Consider the following 24,287-nt stretch of genomic DNA (forward strand, 5'->3'; position numbering starts at 1 on the left):
TTTAAACACTTCTGGACTACATAGAAAATGACAAAGGTGAATCAGCTTTGCCCAGCTTTACTCAACGATGGCAAAATCCTTATTCAGGTTATTTTTAATTGTTGGAATGGAGACATCGCTGATAAAGGCAGTATGTGTTGCACATCCCTTACCCTCGAGAAAGCGGTGTTGATTGTTTTTGAACTGAAGTGTGTGTAAGGGGGAAGGTGCCCTCACAATGCTGCTGGGCACAGTTCCAGGATTTTCTGCCACTTTCCCTTTGTTGTGCTTTAACATTCTCTCCTGCCGGTTTGATATTCTCTCCTGCTCTCTGTGCTCTGTTCCTCTCTGTTGTGTGGAGAAATCCAGTCTTGTGACTGCCAAACGGCTTGCTTGCTTCACTGAGAATACTTTGTGGTTAACATTGTTTTAATACAGCCGCTCTAAAGCTCCCCTCCCACGAAAACATTACCTAATAAGGCTGACGGTAGCTAATGCACGAAATCAGTGAAAAAATGTGGTCCAGGGCGCCATATATCACAACAATGTGATTCTTTTTCGTGCAGCAATTGGACTCCCAACAAATCGCAAGGTTAGTCGATCTTGTGCAACCTCCAAGGAATCGCAAACTGGCAGATCCCTCCAGTGGGAGCAGCTGCGAGATATCTGTGGCAGTTATAGGAAAGCTGTAACCGACTACAAGGAGAGAGAGAAAGAAATCAATAACTAACTGGTTAAGGTAATCATTTTTGTTTTGGCTTCTTATGCGAAACAGCTCGAGCATCTTGAAAATAAATAGTTTGTGCTCCGTTTTAGAGACCTCCATCTCAAATCTCCGACTCCAGTACCTGTTGAATGGACTGTGAATGAATGGGTTAGTTTGACCTGGTCTTAAACAACCAGGTTTAAATATTCCCTGAGACAATGAGCGCTGGAAAGTCAGCTTCTGTGACCTGTAGAGGTGAAGATTGAGAATCGATATGATGTTGTCACAATAATTAGAAAGTTCCAGTGCTGACTGTCAGCAGAGGGAAGTTTTTTTTTGCCATTTCTGGCGGTGGCTGGATTCGGTAACCTGTTGTTACTCGAAGGAAAGCAGTGATCACATCTAGTCCTGTTGGAGATTTTAGCCGCTGGATGGGGTCAATAGTGGACTGCCGAAATATTCCATTCTGTGACCGATGAAATGGAGTATGTGGAACATGATTGTGGTGAGCTCGGTGGTTCCTTCACCCTCTGATTGTCGGCAGTGAAGGTCTCGCTGCCGCCTCTCCCCTAGCTCGCAGGCTCCGTCTGCCCTGGGTGCAAACCGCAGAGAGGCGGCGGACAGATTGGAGGGCTCTCCCTGGGACTCTCCTTCTCTGCAAGGTTGGTGTGCTGGAACAACATCATTGCAGCCTGTCCTGTTAAGCCAGCCTTAGCACTTTTTTCTTACCCCCCTGGGCAGGGTTGCATTTATCCGAGATAGCTGAAACAAAGGATTGTGCAATCCGAAATTTAATTCAGCCAGTGTGAGAGACCTGACTATCATCAATGTATTTTTTTATTTCATCGGTCAAGACTCTCAGTTTATACCGTGCGCTGGCAGAAGTAAAGGGGCATTGTCTTTGTGAAAGCATACACTGTCGATCTTTATTAATGTAAAATCAGAAAATGTTGGATAAGCTCAGCAGGTCTGGCAGTATCTGTGGAGAGAGGAACTCTGTCAATCTTTATGTTGATGGCTGTAGGTAGAAAAGCTGTGTAGCTTTTGCCAAGTTGGGAGAAGTATGAATGTTCTTGTACCTCTACGTATTTGTGTTTACAATGAATCCGAAAGACCCACTGTATCTACGTGAAGACGCGTATCTTTTAAGTGCATATCTCTTTAAACTATAAAAGGATGGGCATTCTTGCAATGGCGTTCTGAAATTAGATTTGAACCTGTACAATAAACAATGCTGGGTATAACACACTCCTCACCCAGCTGTTGTCGGGCACGAGCAGGGACAGAGCATACTGCATCTGCCAATGTTTCGAAAACAGTTCATCACCGCCAAATTAACACAAATCCCCACCGGACTTTCCTCAGCGTCCCCAGGTGCATTAATATTTTAAGGTGGTTTTTGCATGCTTTCATTGGAAGCAATGAATGCCATCCTGTAAATTTACATACTGAGGATAAGGGAATAATTTCACAGGGCATTTTTGAGAACTGACATTTGAGCCTGTCACAAACTAAATACTTAAAAAAATGAAAATTGAAATGGGATTCAGCGGTCAGCTTCTTTCAGCAATTACAATGAAGGGACTTGGACTTTGAATTTGTTTGTGTTTTTATTTTTTGCGCCTTTCAAAATATATTTTCACCTCTTTATAACTCCACTATGTCCCACCCCCCAATTAATTCCTTGCCTGAGAAAATAGTCAAGAATTACAAATATTAAGAGGCAATCCAAGAAGAAATGCGCACCAGTTGTCTGTCCCCTCCCCCGCCCCACTTAAGTAGCAAACCTTCACCCGTCTCCTCTGATGGGGCAGCTGAGACCATACCAATGAGTTCCATCCTACACCACACCTCCCAGGCTTTCCTGCAATATTACAAGAATGTCAAGTGGGATAATTTGCCCTGGATTTATTCTGTGTGTTGGGATTGTGCTCCAACACATTCTGTTTCGTCTTACCTAGGCAGTCCATAATTTTAAGTGCTTATTCTTGGTTAAGTGGGTTTGCAAAGTTGGCAGAAGAGAGTAAGCTGTCATCTAGTAGTCTTTGTCTACACTACAACCATGCATGAGAAGCCATTACTATCAAAGTCTTCCTTCAGATCAAGTGCCCAGAAATCAGTCATGTAACACATTTGTGAAAAGTATACTTCATTCATGATGTCAAATGTCCAAAGTATGCTCTTTTTTTATTTCTCTAATTAAGCTTTCCAATTGTCTTTTACTCTGATTCAATCCCTTCTGGTACCACTAGAAATCTTGGACTGACACCTTACTTAATATTTTCACCTTCTGGTTCAATGCCCATCTTTCTGCATTGCACACTAATATAGACCGTTGAAATGTAGGTGGTGAATTGGGCACAGACGTAGCTTGTGTTCCAGAAAACGGACCTCCCCAAAGGTAGCTCTTTGGCATAATTACCTGGTGCTCCCTGTGCATGACATACTAGAAATGCCAAGGTTAAAAGCAGGATTCCCCACAACATAATCTCATCATCTTGTAAAATGTTGCAGGCTACCCACAAAGGGAGTCATCTTTCTGGGTTCCATTACAGACAGGAACAGAAATGAACAATCAGGTTCCTATCTAGAGAAGTGGACATCTGTACTCACTGGGTGGGAGAGTGAGCACCCCCTGTGAACAGCCAAAACAATGGAATTACTGACTGAACATGGCAAAGGTGTGTTTCACAGTGAACCTGATGGATGCATGGGCTGTATTATATTTTTCCTGAGCTCCTGCCAATGGCCAAAGCACTGGTGCCGTGAGATACAGCAAATGTATATATCCTTGAACCTGGAAAAGACATCCAAAGTCTCCCTTGGAGGCATGGGCTTGGGTGCTCTTTCCAAGAGCCAGTCCAGACTTGATGGGCTGAATGGCCTCCTTCTGCACTGTAAATTCTATGATTCTATGATTCCTAGTCCTTCAGATATGTCTGACATTATTGACTGCCACAGGATGAATGGATTAAGGGAATCTTCAGCATTATGTGTATTTTCCTATTTTATTCTGTACCTGTGATGGTAGAGCACCTGTGTGTTGATGGACTGGTAGCCTTTCTATCCATAATGCTGTTGTGCTCAGGCAAGACTAATGTATGGTCACATGAATGCACTAAATTACTATGTAGATGTAAGAATATTACTATGTTGTAGGAATGCAGGAGTCTTTCTTGTTACTGGTTGATTTCCACAGGAAACATAATTATATGTTTCTCCCATTGCAAACAATGTATCATTTAACTTGATACTATTGTGGACTAAGGTTGGAAGATGTGATCAATATCTCCCCCATATGCCTGAAAAAAACATGTCATGTAAAAGTTTCCAGCAGTTAATACTTTGACTGGCACTCACACAGCTATTCTGGTGTTGAATCCAGGTTTTCAATTCTACGTGCAGAACTCTGCAAGATTTAGTGATTTATTCCATTCTGGATAATAGCTGGTCCTAGTAGATTTCTTCATACACACGGGTTCAGATGAGACATCCTGACCCTATAAAGATAGGCTTTAGTTGAAGGACATGTTTTAACATAGAACATACAGTGCAGAAGGAAGCCAGAACATACAGTGCAGAAGGAAGCCATTCGGCCCATCGAGTCTGCACTGACCTACTTAAGCCCTCGCTTCCACCCTATCCCCATAACCCAATAACCCCATCTCAACTTTTGGACAGTAACGGCAATTTATCATGGCCAATCCACCTAACCTGCACGTCTTTGGAATGTGGGAGGAAACCGGAGCACCCGGAGGAAACCCATGAACTCACGGGGAGAACGTGCAGACTCCACACAGACAGTGACTCAGCGGGGAATCAAACCTGGGACCCTGGTGCTGTGAAGCCACAGTGCTAGTCACTTGTGCTACCGTGCTGCCCTATATGCAGGATCACATGCTTTTTTTTCTATTTTTATAATTCTTGCTCTCCAGAACCACAAAGTAAAGAGGTATGACTGGATAGGGATGGCATGGTGGCACAGTGGTTATCATTGCTGCCTCACAGTGCCATGGACCATGGTTCAATTCCAATCTTGGGTGACTGTATGGAGTTTGCACATTCATCCCGTGTCTGGATGGATTTCTTCCGGATGCTCTGGTTTCCTCCCACAGTCCAAAAATGTGTAGGTTAGGTGGATTGGCCATGCTAAATTGCCCTTACTATCCAAAGGGCCCTGCATGGAGATGTGTAGGGCACTTTGGACACTAAGGGGGCAATTTAACATGGCCAATCCACCTAACCTGCACATCTTTGGACCGTGGGAGGAAACCAGATATCTCCCAGGAAACCCATGCAGACACAGAGGTAACGTGCAAGTTACCCAAGACCGGAATCAAACCCGGATCTCTGGCAGTGAGATAGCAGTGCTAACTACTGTGCCACCACATATTCAAAAATCAGGGTCCGATGCTTTAATTTGGAGCCTAATGTGCTGTGGTGGATTCAATGGTGAAATCTGGCAGCAGGTCAGACCCTGGCCAGAAGATGCTTCGGAAAGTTCAAATATTTAAAGTTTTTTGAGTGCTTTCTTGTGAATTAGGAGGGGCAGGAGTGCTCTACCAGGCCTCCTAAGCAACTCTTCTCCCCCTTTCACAGCTGTGATTGAGTCAAGAAATCCACCTCTCACCATTTTTCTTAGCGCCAGGCATCATCCCTGCCCTTCATCCTCATCATCATTCCTGCCATGTTCATGCAGAGCTCAATCCTGGAAGAGAATGTTGAGGAGCTGCAATAGCTTAGGCTGCAGACTGAAACCACCATAGGCTGTTCTGCCTCACATCATCCCAACCAGAGTTGGATCTGTTAACCTCCAACCATGACATCACAATGACCTGCATTTTGGGTGGTGCTGAGGGAGTGAATGTTGACTAGAATATTGGGGGAATTTCCCACTCCTCAAATATTATTGAGAGCTTTCAGAATTACATTAAACTATGGCATAAATTCTCCTCTTCCTGCCGCCAGCAGCAAAAATTGGGATCGGGTGGAGAATAGTGCACAATGAAAAAATATAGCACATGAGAGTTACAAGTTCAGGAAACACGGTAGCATAGTGGTTAGCGCAATTGCTTCACAGCTCCAGGATTCCAGGTTCGATTCCCGACTGGGTCACTGTCTGTGCGGAGTCTGCACGTCCTCCCCGTGTGTGCGTGGGTTTCCTCTGGGAGCTCCGGTTTCCTCCCACAGTCCAGCGATGTGCGGGTTAGGTGAATTGGCCATGATAAATTGCCCTTAGTGTCCAAAAAGGCTAAGTGGGGGTTGCTGGGTTGTGGGGATAGGGTAGATACGTGGGCTTGAGTGGGTTGCTCTTTGTAAGGGCAGATGCAGACGCGATGGACCAAATGGCCTCCTTCTGCACTGTAAATTCTATGAAAATAATTCTATAAGCTAGCCAGGAAGGACCTAAAGAGAGAGCTAAGAAGAGCCTGGAGGGGACATGAGAAGTCCTTGGCAGGAAGGAATTTTTCCATTATGAATAGAACGTTACAGCGCAGTACAGGCTTACATTGAGTGTTATACAAGGAAAACCCTAAAGCTTTCTATAGGTATGTCAGGAATAAAAGAAGGACTAGGGTAAGAGTAGGGCCAGTCAAGCACAGTAGTGGGAAGTTGTGCATGGAGTCCGAGGAGAATGGAGAGGTGCGAAATGAATATTTTTCATCAGTATTCACACAGGAAAAAGACAATGTTGTCGAGGAGAATACTGAGATACAGACTACTAGACTAGACGGGATTGAGGTTCATAAGGAAGAAGTGTTAGCAATTCTGGAAAGTGTGAAAATAGATAAGTCCCCTGGGCCAGATAGAATTTATCCTAGGATTCCTTGGGACGCTAGGGAGGAGATTGTAGAGCCTTTGGCTTTGATCTTTATGTCGAGATTGTCTACAGGAATAGTGCCAGAAGACTGGAGGATAGCAAATGTTGTCCCCTTATTCAAGAAGGGGAGTAGAGACAACCCTGGTACTATCAAGTTCAGTTACTAGTTGTGTACCACAAGGATCTGTTTTGGGGCCACTGCTGTTTGTCATTTTTATAGATAACCTGGAGGAGGGCATAGAAGGATGCGTGAGTAAATTTGTGGATGACACTAAAGTCGGTGGAGTTGTGGACAGTTTGGAAGGATGTTGCAGGTTACAGAGGGAGATAGATAAGCTGCAGAGCTTGGCTGAGAAGTGGCAAATGGAGTTTAATGCAGAAAAGTGGGAGGTGATTCATTTTGGAAGGAGTAACAAGAATACAGACTACTGGGCTAATGGTAAGATTCTTGATAGTGTGGATGAGCAGAAAGATCTCGGTGTCCATGTACATAGATCCCTGAAAGTTGCCACCCAGTTTGATAGGGTTGTTAAGAAGGCGTATGGTGTGTTAGCTTTTATTGGTAGAGGGATTGAGTTTCGGAGCCATGAGGTCATGTTGCAATTGTACAAAACTCTGGTGCGGCCGCATTTGGAGTATTGCGTGCAGCTCTGGTCGCCGTATTATAGGAAGGATGTGGAAGCATTGGAAAGGGTGCAGAGGAGATTTACCAGGATGTTGCCTGGTATGGAGGGAAGATCATAAAAGGAAAGGCTGAAGGACTTGAGGCTGTTTTCATTGGAGAAAAGAAGGTTAAGAGGTGACTTCACAGAGGCATACAAGGTGATCAGAGGATTAGATAGGGTGGACAGTGAGAGCCTGTTTCCTCGGATGGTGATGTCCAGCACAAGGGGACGTAGCTTTAAATTGAGGGGAGAAAGATATAGGACAGGTGGCAGAGGTAGGTTGTTTACTCAGAGAGTAGTAAGGGCGTGGAATGTCCTGCCTGCAACAGTAGTGGACTCGCCAACATTAAGGGCATTTAAATGGTCATTGGATAAGCATATGGATGATAATGGAATAGTGCAGATGGGCTTTAGATTGGTTTCACAGGTCGGCGCAACATCAAGGGCCGAAGGGCCTGTACTGCGCTGTAATGTTCTATTCATAATGGAAAAATTGGGATTTGTGTCTGCCACTGATTCCTCCGCCATGCTCCAGTCCCGCTGGCAGCGATAACAAAGTTTGCACCCTGCACCTACGGGTCCATGCAAAACCATAATTTGCATGGATTTAAATATCATTAGCGAGTTGAACACTTCATGCTCCATCCCTCTGCAATGCTCCCCCCCTCTTAGGCAGAAGGCACGCAGGTGTGAATTGGTGCAAGTGTCTACAAGCAGGGCCTGAGGGCCATGGCTGCTGAGGGAGAGCAGGAGGCTAAAACATTGTCAGGCTTGTTGGGGGTGTGGCTGCCCGGGCTGGGAACAGTAGCGTGGAATAACTTGGTGTCATGTCCGTGGACTCAGTGTGTTCCCCTCGAGATCGGGGTGACCTGGATCAGACTAACATTGCTGCAGCACGGTAGCATTGTGGATAGCACAATTGCTTCACAGCTCCAGGGTCTCCGGTTCGATTCCGGCTTGGGTCACTGTCTGTGTGGAGTCTGCACATCCTCCCCATGTGTGCGTGGGTTTCCTCCGGGTGCTGGTCAGGTTTCCTCCCACAGTCCAAAGATGTGCAGGTTAGGTGGATTGGCCATGATAAATTGTCCATAGTGTCCAAAATTGCCCTTAGTGTTGGGTGGGGTTACTGGGTTATGGGGATAGGGTGGAGGTGTTGACCTTGGGTAGGGTGCTCTTTCCAAGAGCCGGTGCAGACTCGAGGGCAGAATGGCCTCCTTCTGCACTGTAAATTCTATGATCATCTATGATAAACGCACCCTTTGGTGCCACTTACAATCTCCTGGCTTTTCACACTGCTGACTGCTCACTGTGTCCTGTAAGTGCCCAGAGAGCCTCTGGTGATGTGGGAGCCTACCCATGCCTCCCATCTGGAAACCCTCAGACCCCAGTGGTAACAGCAAGGGGGTGGGCATGGCCATGCTCAATCAGTAACAGCTCACCAGGTGTTGGCACTCCTCAGAAGTGCTGCCCTACTGCCGAGGAAGCAGGGGAGTATCTGAGGTCACCCCAAACAAAGGACACTTGCACAGTGGCCTTTGCAACCCTTCCTGGTACTCTGCCCCTCTCAGAGTAGAGGTCTCACGAGTAAACCCCATCCCTTAGGACCACAAGCTATCTCCTCCTGGTGAGGCTAGCAGCACTGACTGCCTCTGTCATCACCTCCCAGGCACTGTTCAGGAGGACGGGCTTGAGTCTGGGTCCAGCCTGGGGAAGAGAGTGTACCTCTTCTCCTCACTGGCGCTGAGCAGTGGGTCCATTTCGGACTCCCAAAATCGGGGAGCCATCTGCATGACTGCAATGAGTGTGTGGTAAGTGGAGCGCTTAAAAACAGCTCCAGCTGTCAGGCTCTTTAGCACTAATTCTGGCTGCAGTGGTCACAACGCCGGCAGAGCGCATGCCCTGAGTCGCAGAATGAATAGCGTCCCCAACAGAAATGCAAATTGCAAGCTATTCAGTCCTCGTGGGAACTCCCAAACCGATAATCCAGCATTGGTACAAAACAAAGTGGACAGCCTCACTCTGCTTCATCTTTGTAGGTGAGTTTGAACCACCTCATCGGATTTCTATTCAAAGTTCAGTTTTGTGCAAAGCAGTTTCAGTTTTGCATCGACACAAAACTGGTGGAATACGAATACGTCACTATTCAAAATCAAATCACTAGAAGTGTCAAGTTAAGCACGTCATGTCTAACTAACCTCAATACTTCCACAATGTGGCTTAAATTCACAATCTGCTGACTCAGAAGCAAGTGTGGCAAACCAACATTTCTATCTGCATTTGTGAAGTATGGGACGAAAATAGTAAAAGCATTCAGTGGTGAATTAGAAATGATAATGTTTTGTTTGTTATAAGTATCAAATCACAAGGCTGCATATCCTCCTCCTTGAAGAAAGAAGTTGAAAATTCCAATCATGCTGTGGGAATTTTCTTAATAATGAGTCACGTCATCTGGATGGTGAGAAGAAGCTCATATAACACAAAATACTTGTAGAAATCTTTTGAAACTAATTTGAATCTTTCAGGGTCACCTGTGGCTCCAGATTTGTTGTGAAGACTGAATATGTTATTCAAAATTTTAGAATGCCAAATTTACATCACGTGTGAGAAATAAATTTATGAGAACCTTTTCATTCTCAGTGCATTTAAAAACACTCTTTCTCATGCAAAGACATTGTGGGTGGTGATGCATTGTGCAGGCATTGAAGTTGAAAATGACCCCCAAAGTTATCCAAGAAAAGTTTTTTTTAAAAACCTTGAACCTTCGGGAGATGAGGGACACAAACCACAGCCATAATAACATGTGGAAGTGACATTTTCATGCATTTCCCCAGTGCCTATGTCAATTTTCCACAGACTACAGATGTGTGTCTCAGTGGCCGCAGTCTACCATGCCAACACCTGGACTGTGTTGTCCCATTCCAGGGGCAACCCAGCCCCAGCATGCCTGCCCCACTGACCACCCATAACTCCCACTAACCATGGAGGCCTCTGGCCACAAGGTTGAGGCCATTGCTAATAGGGAATTGGCAGTCGTAGTTAAGTGAGCACTTCACACATCCCGAGTGGATTTCCGTGGGTAGGCGGGCCATGCAGCATGTGGGAGTCATTGCCTAGCATTCCAATCAGACCGTGATGCCTGGACATTGTGCCTGAGCACTGCAGGAGGTAACATCACGGCCGCAGCAGCCAACATCTGACCAACCAAGGGCTGGGCCCCAACACCGGGGACATTTCGGCGACCAGAGGTTGGGCATGTGAACCGGGGAGGGGACCAGTGTCCACTCCAGGTAACGTAATGTGCAAGTGTCTGGTGAGCAGAGGCCCTCGCTCTGCATGGGCAGAGCGTGTTGGATGGCAGGAGATGTGGGGGGGAGTATTGGGATTGGAGGGTCCCGGGGTGGAAGACACTGCTGGTTGTCAGTCTCACACCCTCTCACAATTCCTCACAGATATTTAACGGCATGGATGATGTCTTGGACCCTGTGGAAGCTGCCCCACTGGTGCTGCTGGCAGGCCAGGTGGCCAGAAGGTGGAAAAGGCGGCAGCAGCAGCATTGACAGAGGCCCGAGGCAGTGGTCCATGTTCAAGGCCCCACCTATCACTCAGAGGCAGGGAGGGACCCAGAGGGAGAGGCCCATGACAACCCAAGGTGTACAGGCGTCGCTGATCTTTCAAACAAATGACGGCCAGTGTGGCCTGCTGGAGGCTCTGATTCAACAAGGGGACGGTGCGGCACCTCTGCCATGTCCTCGCAAACTTTATACAACATGGGGGAGGAGGGTACCCACTTTGATGACTGTCAAGGTCACCGCAACCCTGTATGTTTAAATCCCAGGATCATTCCATGGTTCAAGCGGGGACTTGTGTGGCATCACAAGCTGCAGCCCACAAGTGCAGGCGTGAAATCATGAATGCCCTGTTTGCCCAGGCAGCGGACTAGATAAACTTTGAGATTGGCCAAGCCCTGCAAGCTGCCCGGGCACCATGTTTCCCTGCCATCAATGGGATGCCCCAGGCCCAGGGGCTAATAGATGGCACTCATGCCTTGCGCTCAGAGGGCCATCTGGGAGTACCCTACATCAACTGGAAGGGGTTCCACTCCCTGAATATCCAACTTGGGTGAGAGTACCACATGAAGATCATGCACATGTGTGCAGGCTTCCCAGGGAGTGTGTATGACAGCTACATCCTGGGGCAGTCAAACAACCTCAGTCTCTTCAAGGACCACCCCAGGATGGCCAGTTTGCTCTTGGGGATATGGGTTACCCACTGAGGACCTGGCTAATGATGCCAGATCGGAGGCCGGTGACCGATACGGAGACTTGATACAATGAGGCCCATGCGGCCACCCAGGCTGTCACTGAGCAATGCATCGGATTCCTCAAGGTGTGGTTCCGATGCCTTAACTGCTCTGGTGGTGCACAGCAGTACACCCCCCAGAGGGTCGCCCACATTGTGGTGGTCTGCTGTGTCCTTCATAACCTGGCACAGCAGCAGGGTGACATGCTGGAGGTGGAGGGGGATGAACATGGACCAACCTCTGAGGAGGAGGTTGGGGAGGTACCTGACCAGGAGGGGTTGGAGGACATCCTGGGGAGGACCTGCAGGACAGGTGACAGGGGTGTGTGGGGTGTGGCTAGGAGTGGGGTGGGGGCAGGGGAAAGATGCATCCAGGGCCTCCATGTCCAGGGAGATGGGGCATGGGATTGTGGAAGAAAGTGTCAGAGGCTTCACACTGGTCGAGGTCAATGATTTTTAATAATTTACACATTTGGTGCTGTCTCAATCTCCTCGCCCATCCCTCCCTCACAGTGCACCCCCCCTACCCCTTCCCCACCCCTCGTGTCCCCTCAGTGATCCTCGACCTGCTTAGCCTTCGTGCTTTGCCGCTGCATCTTGGTATGTCCCCAGGATGTACACAGAGGTCCAGGCAGCCTGCTGCCTAATGCAGTCCATTGCCTTCGATGCTCCTGACGGGCATCCTCTGGGGCCGGATGATCCTGGAGCATTTGCCGGTGGCACATGCCCCACCGTGCCATCCTGTTCTGGGTGCTGACTCCAAGATGTGCCATAATCAGTGGGGTGGGTCTCAGGGGAGCAGGTGGCCACCGTCGCCATTCCATAGGGTGTCTCTCGGTTGGCACCCAGGACCCCTCCTACTGGTCAGTGCCCATAGGGCCCTGGCGTTCACCTTGGAATGGAGGGGCAGCTAGTATGACCCCTGGAAGCTCTTGCGTCATCTGCCTCTGCCAGCCCTGGCAGCTCCCCAATGTCTGCAGCACAGTGTTGATGCCCTCGGTGATCCTCCTCAATGACTGGGACATCCTCTGGAATGTCACGGAAATGCGATCTGCAACTGGAACACGTCCTCCAATGCCCCAGACATGCGCTGCAGTGCCTTGACTATGCCCACCTGAGACTGGGAAATGTTCGGCAGCTGCTGATGTTGCACAACAGGCTCTCCACTGCAGTTGCCACCCCAGCTGAGTTGGCTCCCGTAGCCTCTGGGACTCCTCCAATTGGCTATGGACATGCTGGATGGACGTTGAGATATCCCTCTGGATCTCTCGGCCGCACCCTATTGACTGCATCAGCATCTGAATGGGACGCAGCTGGGTCCTGGGATCCAGCAGACCTCCGACTGTTGTCTTGCCTGGGCGTTCCTGCCTCCAATTGATGTGCATCAGCAACTGTGTGGTGCTCACCAGAATGTGCCCCAGAAGCCTGACTACCATTTCCCACCGAGGTGTGTGTCTCTGCACTGGTGGGGGTCGGGATGACAGCTGTGACGCATCGACGATGGCATCCTTGGAGCTCTCCTCCGATGTGTTCTCATGGGAGGCAGGGGGCGGTGGGGGGAGGGACCATCCAAGATGGGCCAGCACCGCCGGATGAGGATCCTGTGGGAGAATGAACATTTGGTCAGTGGAAGGGATGGGTCGTACTCACGTGTGACAGTTCATCTGGGTCGGGGCCAGTGGATTCTCACCTCTCGCCATCCACTGATCTCTACGTTCTTGACAGATCTGTCCTTGGCCACCCCTGCAACTTCCAGAGCTTGTTCCTTGTAGGGGATGAGGATTCTGAAGACCGGCACCCATCGCCTGTCTGGGTTTTGGACCAGCTTCTACTGTGGGGTCACAGAGGAGGGTATCGTTAGCCGCATGCCTCGTTCATCGTGGGGTTGTGGGCGGGGGTTCTCAGGGGCAGGGGGGTTTGGGGAGATGTGTGATGGTGGTTTGGGGAGACGGGCTGGTGAGCACGGCCCTGGCGAATCAGCCGGTGGGACCATCATTTGCGGCATGGAGCCTCGTTAAGTGGACCGATTCATGTTTTTATAGCCGGGCTGAGTGTCGGGAAGCTCGTGGCAGTTCCTGCTACCACACTGAGACATTAAATCGCGTCCTATGTACTTGGGATTCGGGTCATCAAATATATTTTGGGAAAAAATCCATTGAAAAACATTTTATTCTGACCACATTATTATGCAAAAATTGAGTCGCCTCCTACATTTCCAGGATTTTCCACTAACAATTCGTTGATATATAAACAACTTTTCTGTAAACAGTGATATGTTTTTAAAGTATGAATGCAAATAAATGAGTGATTGCAGTCCTCAGCTTGTCACGTTTACTGAAGACAACACAATTTGGTGGTTTTATTTACTCCAATTTATCATCGAGTTTATATTTAAATTGATTTGAAAAGCCCCTAAACAGAAATACTTCGGCATGCAGACTATCAGTTACCCTATTTGGGAATATAAACAAATATAAACAAAACAAATGTTTTGGAATCAGTGCTGTCCCGAAATAGTTTGACTTGTTTTGGTTAATTGGTCTCTGCAAGGGCAGCACAATGGTGGTGGTTAGCATTGCTGCCTCACGGAGCTGAGGTTCCAGGTTTGATCCTGGCTCTGGGTCACAGTCCGTGTGGAGTTTGCACATTCTCCCCGTGTTTGCGTGGGTTTCGCCCCCACAAAACTTTGCAAAATCACTTCACAGATATTGTCACAAGCTGAAAAGAAACCTTCTTCTAGTTGGGCTGACTAAAGATGACAATACATCCTGGGAAATGATGCATACTGCACTTGCTCAGGCTGTAGGCTCTGCCTTCAACCAATATAGTTACAATGATGTAGAGATGCCGGCATTGGACTGGGGTGAGCATAGTAAGAATTTTTACAACATCAGGTTAAAGTCCAAAAGGTGTTTTTCACATCACTAGCTTTCGGAGCATAGCTCCTTCATCAGGTGAGTGAAGAGGTGGGTTCCACAACCACATATATAGACAAAGTCAATGATGCAAGACGATACTTTGAATGCGAGTCTTTGCAGGTAATTAAGTCCTTACAGGTCCAGATGGAGTGACTGGAGAGACGGACAATCACAGCTTAAAGAGGTGTGAATTGTCTCAAGCCAGGACAGTTGGTAGAATTTCACAAGCCCAGGCCAGATGGTGGGGGGTGATTGGAAGGCCGAAGATCAGTGGCTGAATGCCCTTGACTGCTGAAGTGTTCCCCGACTGGAAGGGAACATTCCTGCCTGGCGATTGTCATATGATGTCCGTTTATCCGTTGTCGCAGCGTCTGCCTGGTCTCGCCAATGTACCACGCCACGGAACATCCTTTCCTGCAGCATGTGAGGTAGATAACGTTGGCCGAGTCGCATGAATATGTACAACGTACCTGGTGGGTGGTGTTCTCACGTGTAATGGTGGTATACATGTCGATGATCTGGCACCTCTTACAGAGGTTGCCATGCAGGGTTGTGTGATGTCGTAGTTGCTGTTCTGAAGGCTGGGTATTCAATGGTCTGTTTGAGGTTCCGCGGTTGTTTGAAGACAAGTAGTGGGGGTGTGGGGATGGCCTTGGCAAGATGTTCATCGAGGCCATTCCCACACCTTCACCGCTCCCTTCCAGTCGGGGAACACTTCAGCAGTCAAGGACATCCAGCCTCTGATCTTTGGATAAGCGTTCTCCAAGGCGGCCTTCAAGGTGAATCGCCGAGCAGAAACTGCTAGCCATGTTCACACACGTGAGTACGGCCTCAACCGGGACCTTGGATTCATGTCTCATTAAATTCACCCCCCTACATCTGGCCTTGCGAAAGTCTACCAACTATCCTGGCTTGAGACAATTCACACCTCTTTAAGCTGTGATCATCGCTCTCCAGTCGCTCTGTCTGGACCTATGAGGACTTAATTACCTGCAAAGACTCTCATTCAAAGTATCATCTTGCATCTTTGACTTTGTCTATATATGTGGTTGTGGAACCCACCTCTTCACTCACCTGATGAAGGAGCTATGCTCCGAAAGCCAGTGATTCGAAACAAACCTATTGGACTTTAACCTGGTGTTGTAAGACTTCTTACAATATGGTTACAATTTGGGACAAAAATGTCACCCCTAAGATTGATGTTATAATAATGGTTGATGCCTTCCACTATTAACTTAACAAAAATGGCATCATGTCTGGATCCTTGTTCAAATGCATTAACTGGCATGACATGTTTGTACCTGCACTCTGAATACAATGCATTTTCAACACTAAATTAAGTCATATTTAGTCTAATTAAGCTTTAACAACATTATAAGTGTTAATTACCACTAGTCAACCTCTTGGACTCTGAGAATTATTTTCTTCATAAGGGTGGTGTCACATTCCTTCATGTTTTAATTGTTGTTGGATATTATTTTTTAATCATCTAATATTTTCCTGATTTTCTTTTTCTCTCCTTTTAATCTTTCCCTTTTATTTATTTGATCTGTACCTCATTTGACACTGAAATCACCCACCCTGATGGACATTTCCTTGCTCAGACCTTGCACTGTTCATTTTACAATGCTTCATTCTGTTGGTCCAGGAGATAAACCATTGCTTGCCTGTTCACTCTCATTCCAGATGCCAAACTTCCTTGACTGCAACATTATCAGTTCTCACTTTCAGCAGCCTGCCACACACGGAAAGAAATGGCCTAAATGTGCATTGGCAAGCCTAACTAATGGCAAGTGCTTTTCATTTACCAGTTACAGGAATTTCAGGGCCAACATCTCTAAGGCCAGGCTTTTGAAAGGAGCAGAGGCCTTCAAGCAAAAACACTAATGCATGTACTCAAAGGCACAAAAGATAACTTTATAATTACATTTAATAACTTTTCTGCAAACTATGCCAATTTTAATGTTAATTTTATATTACAAACGTGAATAATTTCAGAAATGGAAGAAATGTAGTGAATTAAATTTACTTTCAAAATTATTAATTTACCTTTTTCTTTATCATTCTACACATTCGCCAATTGATCATTAAGGTTGGAGTTTTCATTGGTCTTTACTAATTATTACTGATAGATTTCTCCCCACTTTTGATTCATCCTCTCCTTACCTCTCCAATTCTGATTCCCAGCCAATCAACAAAGTAGGACAAGAGATATCTACTAGGCAGGGCTTTTATCTATTTCGTTATATATTCTTATTCCAACATTCTGCAACATTTTCATCTATGTAGTTGAGTATTTAGGGACTTAGTACTTGACCAAACAGGAAAATATCAAATCCTGTTCCAAATTAGCCTGAAGATGTTTCATGCAAAGGGAACCAGGACCTTATTGATTGGTGTAATTCACTAATGTTATGGGAAGATAATTCTGATAGTGAAAAATGTGATTTTTGATAATGGTGCTAGAAGTAGAGTTAAACCAAAATTATAAATTTATAATTATAAATTCATGGTAATAACTGGATAATACCATTTTTATTGAACCCGCTGAATGTAATGCCCGCCCCCCTCTGCCCCAAGATGAGTTTGTGGTATTTAATCGAGCCAAAGGGTGCACATAGGCGACCCATCTGCCTTCCCACCTCAGTCAGATGCTAATTGAGGCCCAATTTCCCACAAAAGGGCCTCATCCCACTCCTGCTTGTATACAACCAAAGGTGGCTGGGAAAAATCACCATGTTGGGAGCCCAAAAAGCAAACGCTTGTCACATTTGCTCGTGGGCTTCTGGGGTGGGGTGGAGTGGGACTCCCATGTTGAAAGGCAATGAGTGCCTGATAAAGGAACACAGCATTAGGAAGGGGCAACCTCTTAACACCCTCACTGTGAGCCCCATCCCACCCTCACTTACCTGTGGTCTGGATTCCTTATTGATCCTAGGCCTCTGCTGGCTGTATTACTGACAGCAGCTTCTGCTCTGAGTGGTGCTGACAGGAAATTGAGAGCTTCTCGGCCTCTTGGCTAAGATCAAGGGCACAATCTACCCGCTTAGCGTGCAAGATTAACCAGGTGTGTCCCAGCACTCTGTGCACCGAGAAACAAAGAACAAAGAAAAGTTCAGCACAGGAACAGACCCCTCGGCACTCCAAGCCTGCGCCGACCATGCTGCCCATCTAAACTAAAATCTTTTACACTTCATGGGGCCGTATCCCTGTATTCCCATCCTATTCATGTATTTGTCAAGATGCCCCTTAAACGTCACTATCGTCCCTGCTTCCACCCATCTCCTCCAGCAGCGAGTTCCAGGCACCCACTACCCTCTGTAAAAACACTTACCTCATACATCTCCACTAAACGTTGCCCCTCGCACCTTAAACCTATGTCCCCTAGTAATTGACCCCTCTACCCTGGGAAAAATTCTCTGACGATCCACTCTGTCTATGTCCCTCATAATTTTGTAGACTTAAACACCCCGCCCTCTTACGTCCAACCGTGTAGGTCAGGGCCTCAGCGGGGAGGGAACGCTCTAACAAGTCTGCGCTTAGCCCCATTTTCTGCACTGAGGTGCTCCACATGTCAAAACTCCTCAGTGCAGCAAGAGATCAGGATGCCGTTTTTAAATGGCATCCTGATCTCTTGAGGCCCCAACTCAACCCCTGAATCCCCAAGCCTCAACTCGCTATAAGAGAGCCCCCCAGCCAAATCGTCCACTACCACACAAAAAATGCCATCCTGGCAGTGCTCCCTGGGCACCATGGCAGTATCAGATTGGCAGCCAGGGCACTGCCAGAGTGCCCAGGTGACACCCTATTCAGGGAGCATGCAGCTGGGGGCCTCCAATCCACTGGGAGACCCCATAGGTCTCCCATTCCGTCTGGCCCCTGTTTGTAGAGACAGAATGGCACTCACCCAAGGTCTCCAAGACAAAGGATTTATATACCACCACCTTGAGTAGATCTCGGCAACGCATTTTAGAGTGAGACTTGCTGTCTCACTCCAATGTGCAGATTTTCCAAAAAGTGATCCCACCCATCTTGTGAGGCGTGGCGAGCCAGGTAGATCCCGGAAATGGGATCTTCTGGCATCCACTGGTCACATTGCGCCACACTGCTTTTCGGGCGCAACGCGATCAATAGTTCCTGCCCCAAGTGTGAGATCAGTTGTTCTTGTCAGCTTGGACCTAGTGTGTCGCGTTTGTGGGGACCATGAATTGGATTCAACGTGAATTGGTTTTTGGAGCAATCAAGGGGATGGATCAAGGGTTTTCCCCATCTGCTCTGCGCATTTTCTTTGTAACTCTGAGAAAGAAATAAAAATTTTTAAAAGTGGAGAGCTGCTAGCTACTGATTGGCTGCCAAACTTTAGCAGGTGGGATTCCTGCCACCAGGGCCCTAAATCCCAGGGAATGCCTGATGCTGACCAGTTACGTGCCTGACGAGCATTTAATTCTGATGGGCCTTTTCCAATGGAGGCAATCCCTGCCAGTTGCTTAGCCGTCAGACGCGATCCTGGTTGCCAACAGAGGAACTCATATGTGAAACTTTAATTGATTGCTCAATTACCAAAAAAATGCCATATCTTGAGAAAGTTTGAATACTTTTTTGCTATTTGAAACTGGCAGTCTGCAGCACAGTAATTAGAAAATATCTTAAATAGTAACTAATGAAGCCAAATGTCCTGGATCACAACCTTCTCTGTGAGTGCTATCTTTGTGTAACAGGGTGAGATGGGAATTCATGTGCCATTGGCTGAATAAACTACACTGCTTTAGGAACATAGGAATTAGGAGCAGAAATAAGCACTTGGGCCTTTCAATCCCAATGCTCCTCCATTCAATCAGATCATGGCTGATCTCTTTCTGGTCTCAAATCCACCTCCTTACCTGTTGCCCATTTTTAAAAATCAGAAATGTATCTATTTTCTTCTTGAAACCATTTCATGACTCTGATTCCACTGCACTATGGGACAGCGAGTTCCAAAAATTCACCACTCTCTGCGAGAAGTAGCTCCTCCTCATCTCAGTTTTGTGATGACTTGGTTCATTTTTTAGACTCTGGAGTGCTGTTCTTCAGGTAAAAATTTAAGCCGAGCGTTGTTTCCCATTCATGTGGGCAATAAAAATCTCAAGCGACTATTGAAAGAAGAGGAGGGCATTCAGTGCACCAGCCAACATTTCATCCTCAACCAACACTATTAAATAAGTAAGAATTAATTGGCCATTTAACTTGTTGCTCATGTGATAATGTGTAAGAGAGGAGCTCCAAGAGATGTAACTAGACAGCTTATAAATACATTTTTTCTGAACAAAAACATTTCATCCAAAACCTTTGCCATTGTAGCACATAAATGAAGAAACAAGTGCTTACTTAGGGAGTATTTGATTGAAGTGAATAAGAGGCCACACATGGAGTGAACTATCTAGGAACTTGGCATTATTGGCATTAATCTTCAGTTTGTATTGTATTTCCATTCTATGCATACTTTGTTTCTATTCATTTTTATTCATTTGTTCCAACTATGTTTTGCAAAATGTTATAAACATTTTTCTTCCAAACAATGTGATTTAAAGGCATGAAATCTGTCATTGTGCTGCTTGCATTTGATGTCTTTATAACAAAATTGATATGCAGCTGTCCTACTGTTCTGCCTCCCACACAACCAGGATGGTAGTGTTTCTAATCCCCAATTGGTAATTGTGCCAAACATATTTAAATATACTTGATTTAACTATTGGAGAAGGGCACTTTGTATTCAGAATATACCTCCTAATCCCGTTATTTGAGTTCCTTACTGGCAGGAACAGCTTTGTTGGCATGTCTGGAAGAAAAATGACCCTTGGTGGTTACTGAATTTCACTGAAGTGTGTAATGCCTGTCTGCATTGCTTCTGCTCCACTGTTCCCTTTCGAGATAAGTTGCTGATAAATCACTCTGATGACATTTAACAAACCAAATAGGGTGTTTCAGTGTTCAACACGGATCTTTGATGGTGGATTTTAGTAGCAAATGGTGCTTGCAAGTCTTTAATGGAGAACAACAAAAATATTGTGTTCGGGTAACTATAGTTGTCACTGCTCCCAAGGTACTTAAGACAAATGTCCTACTTTTAATGTGGAATTTGTAATGAGTAACATTTTGAATCTAATAGAACGTTGGATTTTAATGTAGTGGAAATGTTACGTTGCCTCGGCACAGACCACTAATAATTGATCTGGCTGCTGAGAAATGTTCTTTTGGACAGACGAAATGTGGACAAGTCAGGTAGTGCCCTGACTGACTTGTGTTCTTTTAGTGCAATTCAACAGTGGGAATCCTGAATTGAAATTTTGACTACTGTTGTAGATCCCATTTCTTTTCTCATCCAATATTTCTCCCAGCTTTCCTGCAAAGCACTGATTGTGCTTTTAATATGCATGTTTCTTATGATGGATGTTACTTTTTAAACTACTTTTGGAATATGGGGATATTCTGTAAATAAGGCTGTGTGTGTGTGTGTGTCCATGATTAATTAAACTAAGGGAAGGTTTTCAAAAATATACATTTATTGGAATTTTCAAGTTTTTAGAAATGTCACAACAGAAGATGTGAAAAGAAAAACATATCAGGTATCAATGCAAAACAGGTACAACATAGAATAGGAGTCATTGCAAGTATAGGAACAAACAGAACAGGACAAGTAGGAGCAATATGTCCAACATGTTACCTTCAAGGATTCAAGACCTCTCTGTACAAGTGCAGGATATAGTCAACAGCACAGAGATACATCGTATCCATCATTTCAAAAGAAAACAAAATTCCACAAAATCTCAGAACTAAGGGTACATTTATGTCCCAAAACGCTATCCAACCTCATTTAGTACCAGGCAGTACTGACAACCATATAGCTATGACTACAAAATACTGAAATGAGACCAGCAACAACAATTCCAAGTTAATCTCAGACCCAGGGTCTCCCACAGAAAATGAAGAAAAGAGCTAGCAGGCCCAACGCATCGGTCTCCAGTCCAGATACGTTACAGCGCACACAAGGTGCCCAACAACCAAAGAGGAACAGGCCACCAAACCATCAAGCAAATAGCACATCCCTATGGGGGAACAACAGAATAACCTTGAGTCCCCTGAGTTTTAAGTAAGAATATCTTCCGGCCCCAGTTGAGGAAGGGGAATCCGGCCCTGGGGTGAAGGGGGCCATCAGGACACCGCCGAAACCAGGAAACGCCACACCACCAACCAGGGCCACCCAGAAAAAAGCCCATCACCACAAAAGAGCACACCAAGCGGGCCTATTCCTAAACAGCCAGAACACAAGGATCCGACCGACCATCTTCCACATATACCAAAACTAAACTTCACCTCAGTAGCTCAGTTGAAAATAAATGCAAGGTGAGGGGCAGAACAGAAGAATCACCTCTGGGTCTCTCAGAAAGGAGTCAAACAAAACCTAGTGCTCACCAGGGTAACAGTCTGCCCGGGCAACTAAGGGAAGGTTAATAGAGATGACTTGTCTGTGAGAGCCGAGAGATACTGCATTTGTAATGCGGGGTTAGTTGAGATTGGATTTACAAGTAAATAGGTTGGATTTAAAACTTGCTTTATAAGATAAGTAAGGACTTGACTTTTCAGCTTTTGAATTTCAAAGAGAAGTTCCAAAGTGACAAGGAACGTTTACAACTTGCAATCGTTTCTCAAGTAAACAGGGGAAGGTATATTAAGATATATTTGAGAACAGATCTAGCAACTCGAGACAGGGCATCCATGAGGCGCTGTGGGCCATCATCACCAGGAATCAGGGGAAAGCTCTCCGCTGGTTGGAGTCATACCTGGCACAAAGGAAGATGCTTGTGTTGGTTGGAGGGCAATCATCTTAGCTCCAGGACATCACTGCAGGAGTTCCTCAGGGTAGTATCCTGGGCCCAACCATCTTCAGCTACTTCATCAATGATCTCCCTTCCATTATAAGGTCAGAAGTGGGGATGTTTGCAGATGACTGCACAATGTTCAGCACCATTCGCGACACCTTAGATAATGAAGCAGTCTATGTCCAAATGCAGCAAGACCTGAACAATATCCAGGCTTGGATTGACAAGTGTCAAGTTACATACAAACCACACAAGTGCCAGGCAATAACCATCTCTGACAGGAGAGGTCCTAACCACTGTCCCTTGACATTCAATGGCATTACCATTGCTGAATCCCCCACAATCAACATCTTGGGGGTTAACGTTGATCAGAAACTGATTAAACAAAAAAAAACGATTTATGGTCAGTGAGAGCGGTTTCCTTCTGGGATCTGGATTGCTCATCAAATAACATCTGTTCTGGTCATAATATTCTATAAATGTCAGGCACCTCAATATCTTGCCAAACTGGTCATTATTCAGCTCTACTGCTTAACCATTAGTAATAATGACTGAGGCTGCACATAAATCTTGCAGAATGTGAAGGGCAACAGCTATTTATTGTGAAAGATAACCATTCGGAGTAGGTTGAGGAGTTTCCAGTGAATCGAACAACAACTAGCAAATCCCTAGGGGTGGGACTGTCCATTCCGTCAGCCCTGTTTTCTGGCGCGGTGTGTGTTTCTCCGTTCCTTGTGCCTGCCAATGGAGTTTCCCATTTGGACCACCCCCACGTCGCTGGTAAACCTGTGGGCTTGGGTGCACTGCCAGCGAAGCGGAGGGTCCTGCCAATGGAGAAACCCACAATAGATATTTTGCATACTTTGTTCCCAGCAGAAATTGTGTCCAACAATGGATGGTGGTAGTGTTCAGAAGAATTTAAAATTCATGAGAATGATTGGGGTAAAACACACTAGAGTGGCTACCCGGCAGAGTTGTGAAAATATGTGATTGTGCACATATTTGATCAAGATGTTTGGTAGTGGAAAGGTTCAGTGTGTACATACAGATCATATCTTACCTTCAGATATTCACAAAGAAGAAGGAAGTTGAGAAGAATCAAAAGAGTTTGATGAATTCCATAGTTGGGTTATAATTAGAGTTTCAACATTTACTCCAAAACAAGGGGGGCGAATCTCCAATATGGAGCCCAAGTGTTTGCGCCGTTGTGAACGGCGTCGCGCCAACCTGCGCATTTGCGGGGGAATTCTTTAGCATGCCGGCCCCGACTCAACATGGTGTCGGTGCTCAGGGGCCGGCCATACCAGAAAGTAGGCCCGGGGGGGAGAGGCCGGCCCGCTGATCGGTGGGCCCCTATCGCGGACCAGACCCCATCGGAGGCCCCCCCCCCCCCCCCCCCCCCCCCCCCCCGGTGAAGGTGCCCCCCGCCTCATACCCCCCCCCCCCACCCCCTGACCGTTCGCGCAGAGTTCCCGCCAGCAGCGACCAGGGGTGACCGGTGCCGGGGGGACTCTGTCGTATCGGCGCGGCTGCTTGGCCCATCCGGGCCGGAGAATCGGCAGCCCCACCGATTCCAGCGGCCCGTGGCCGGCGCAAATGGCGCCGATTCTCCACACCTCAAGCATCGCGAGCCGGCGTCAGGGCGTTGTGGCGCGGTTGCGGCGATTCTCCGGCCCGGCGCGGGGCTCGGAGAACCGCCCCCAAGATGTACCCGAAACAAGTTCATATCCAAGTCAGAGTCGGACAGGCATGACTGATGAAGTGGAAAATTGAATTGATGGTCAAAGGTAAAATCATTCCTCATTGGAGAAACTTCACCTCAGACTCGGGCCCAAATTGTCAAAGTCCTTCCCCAAGTTCTGAAAGTTAGATCATGAAAGTAGGTATCATCTTAAGAATGGGAAACCAGAATATGAAACTATTGGTTAAGTTAGATTTGGAGAAAATTGAAAAACAGGAAACGTGTGGTATGTTGAATGGAATTTTGAATGTTGTGTAACTTTTATATTAAGGAGGGAGGTGTGTAATGGCACCCTCTTGTGG

General features: G+C 46.5%; 1 protein-coding gene across 1 annotated transcript in view; it reads left to right on the forward strand.

The window, feature by feature from the left end:
- The first annotated feature begins 303 nt into the window (after positions 1–303).
- The window catches only part of LOC119961939 (myosin light chain kinase, smooth muscle-like), a 552,422-nt gene continuing 528,438 nt past the window's right edge, over positions 304–24,287 (forward strand). The window contains exon 1 of the mRNA XM_038789529.1: positions 304–718. The gene's annotated coding sequence lies outside the window, so the exon portion shown is untranslated. The remainder of the gene's footprint in view (positions 719–24,287) is intronic.

This window comes from Scyliorhinus canicula, chromosome 2, assembly GCF_902713615.1.
Source record: "Scyliorhinus canicula chromosome 2, sScyCan1.1, whole genome shotgun sequence".
NCBI lineage: Eukaryota > Metazoa > Chordata > Chondrichthyes > Carcharhiniformes > Scyliorhinidae > Scyliorhinus > Scyliorhinus canicula.